This window comes from Lathyrus oleraceus, chromosome 7 (genome assembly GCF_024323335.1).
Source record: "Lathyrus oleraceus cultivar Zhongwan6 chromosome 7, CAAS_Psat_ZW6_1.0, whole genome shotgun sequence".
Classification (NCBI taxonomy): domain Eukaryota; kingdom Viridiplantae; phylum Streptophyta; class Magnoliopsida; order Fabales; family Fabaceae; genus Lathyrus; species Lathyrus oleraceus.
The window spans coordinates 366,598,439-366,601,555 of NC_066585.1; positions in this window are offsets into that span (position 1 = coordinate 366,598,439).

Here is a 3,117-nt window from a genome sequence, read left to right on the forward strand (position 1 = left end):
ATATTCAGGCAAGCTCAATCAAAAAGAGTTGGTCTCATTGGTCACTTGTTGGTCAACCTGAAAACATGAGCTCAAAGGTGAGTAACAGGACCACTAGGGCAAGCCTAGGGTCAAAAATGAATGAAAAAGTCAAAACAGCAAAGGATGAGTATCCAAAATCATGTTCAAACATTCAAGAAGCAAAACCAATTGGGTTCATGTTCATATCAATCATCATCATCATTTCATGAACAAATTAGGTCAAAGTATGGCAAACAGAAGCTCATAGAAGTCAACAGCAAGACTTAATTCAAAAGCAATCTTAAACATTTCTAAAAATCACCAAATAAATCATGATCAATCCCAGTCCATAGCATGGCATGCATGTCAAATTTCATCTCATTTGGACAAGTGGAAGGCAGTCAATGAAAATCAGAAAGTCAAAGCAATTTTGAACATGCTTAAAGAAGTCAACCAAACATGCATCAACTTAGAAAAATCATAAATCAGAGATGGTGTATGATAAATGAATGGGACTAAAACCATGGCAAAGATGAGGATGTCTAGTTATCTCATGTAAAATTTCATGTCCATCCAATAAAGTATGAGAATTTCACAAATGAAATGGGAACAAGTGTCACACAAGGTCAACATATGACTAACCAGGGGAGAAAATCTCAAACAATTAGGAAATGCCACAAATAAATCCACAAAAAATCACATGTAAACTAGACATACAAGAGTAGGTTCATGCAAAAAATCAGATCAATTGGAGGTCAAGAAGCATGGTAATGAAAATCATGAAGTTGGACATCAATGGTGTGACACAAATTGTCACACCCTAATTCAAAAATTCATAACTCACAAACCAGCAATGATAAATTCACAAACTCTACACCAAAATCACCGTGAGTGTGTCTAGTTTAAGCACAAAAAATTTGGGAGCCATTGGATACATTCTCATCATTTCACAAATGTTTTGGCAAAGTGTACAAAAATTGGTCACATGTCACAAACCCTAGCACCATTTAAAAACCAACCATCCAAAAATTCTGGAAAAATAATGATAAAATACTAGAGGTCATGATGAAGATGATGCAAAAAACCCCATGATTTTTGGATTAAAATTGGATGCATAATGATTTTTGTAAGTTTGTGGAACAAAATGAAATAATGTGTGAAATTAAAATGAATTAATAAAGCAAGAATGGCAAATTTGTAATATTTGAATCCACTTATTGATGCACGGTCGTTTTGGCCAGGAAATTGGAATGTTTCTATTGGTTGGTGACTAAAACCATGCTATGCACGTGAACAGACAAAAAATTTCTGGGCAGTGCAATTGGGATTAGGGTTTTGCATACAGTGTTCATCCATCATCTCCTTCAATCGTGTTTTTTCTCAAAATGCCCAGAAATCTCAATTAAATATACACAAATGACCATCAAGGCAAGGCAAACAAGAATCTATCATTGGTTTTCATTGAAATTTCACACAGCTCAAGAATCGAACACAAGAAGGTTTCATCACCAAACTTCAACATAGCATATCTTGCAAAATACCAAACCATTTTCAAACATTTAAAGCTCAGTGTGATCAGGGTGAAAAGACCTATAAGATGTACATCATGATTTTTGAAAAGGTTGAGGTCGAAAACTCACCTATTTTTGAAGCAGAAAGAGGAACAGTGGTTGTTTGGCCTTTTAATGGTGAAACAGATGAAGCAAAGCCTTCCAAGTGTTGATTGGTTGAAGAGCTTTGGCTCAAGAATGCTTGGAATAGCCTCCATTCAAATCTGCCATGGCTAATGCTTCTTTGAAAACAGTAATGGAAAAAGAGTTTACAGGTGGAGGAAAGTGATTGGAATGAACTCAAGATGCTGTTTGAATGATGTTTAGGCAAGGCAAGGTTCAGCCCCTTTGGAAGTTTTTTGACTGTTTTGGAAAATGCACCAAATGAAAGTTTTTTTTAGAATGAGATGAACCAAGGCTTTTTGCTGTGTGTGATGGCTGCCATTAGTTCAGAATGAGGAAAGGATAGTGAAACAGCAAGGCCATGCTCAGCTCATTGAGAATTTTGGACAGAAAATTGGAAAATGCAAAGATGTGATTTTTTTAGCATGAGTGAAGTTCTTGTGCAAAATGATGGCTGATGCTGCTACTAGGGTTCTCCAAATGATGAATGGATGGTGAAAATATAATGCAAGGCTAGGTTCTTTTGGAAGTTCTTGGACAGGTTTTTTTTTTGAAATGCAAAAGCAAAGTGAATGAATTTTTTTAGGATGAGTGAGCAATGGCTTTTTCTGCTGTCAAAATGGCTGCTAGTAGGGTTTCACATGACAGAAAAATGAGGAAAGGACATGCTGTTTTATGCTGCCTGTTGTTTTGTTTTTGGACAAAATTTTCAAATCTTGTGAAAATGCCAAGCAAATCAGTCTTTTTTGCCTGAGTGAAATTGGTTGGTCTGCTGTGTTATGTTGCTTGTCTAGTGTTCATTTTTGACAGAAAATGGTGCATGAAATCTGCTGTTAGAAGTACCAAGCATGGCAAGGTTTTTGTCCTTTTGGAAATTCTTTTTACCAATCTTTGTAAAAGTGCCAAAGTAAAGCCTTTGGAGCATGAAGTTCTGTGTTAGGGCTTCTTCTAGGGTACTCAAAATGACAGAAAAAATGATGAAGAATGCTGCTAGGTTGTGGTACAAAGTATGGTTTATGGAAGTATGGGTGAAAATGTACCTTTGCCAAGTTTCAAGCAAGTTAAAGAATGGCCATATGTACTGCATAATTGAGCTTGCAAACACATTTTAAATGACATTTCTGAGCTATTTCAATTGGCCAAATGGTAGAAAAATGATTATATCAAAAAGTCAACCCTTGGTCAAACTTGCATTTAAATGAGATAAGTCAAAAAGTGCCATTTTGATTGGTGAAGTTTTGGCTCATGAAATTTACATTTTTGGAAAGAGGGGATCAAATGTGACTTGTAGGAAAAAACCCCACCAAAATTGGCCAAATGGTTTGGGAGATATGGCCTTTTGAAGTTCAAGATTTTCTGAAATCGATTCGATCATAACTTGCCAACCACACATGGGAATTGAGAGTTCTTGGACTTTTTGGAAATGGGAGAACAAGATCTTCAA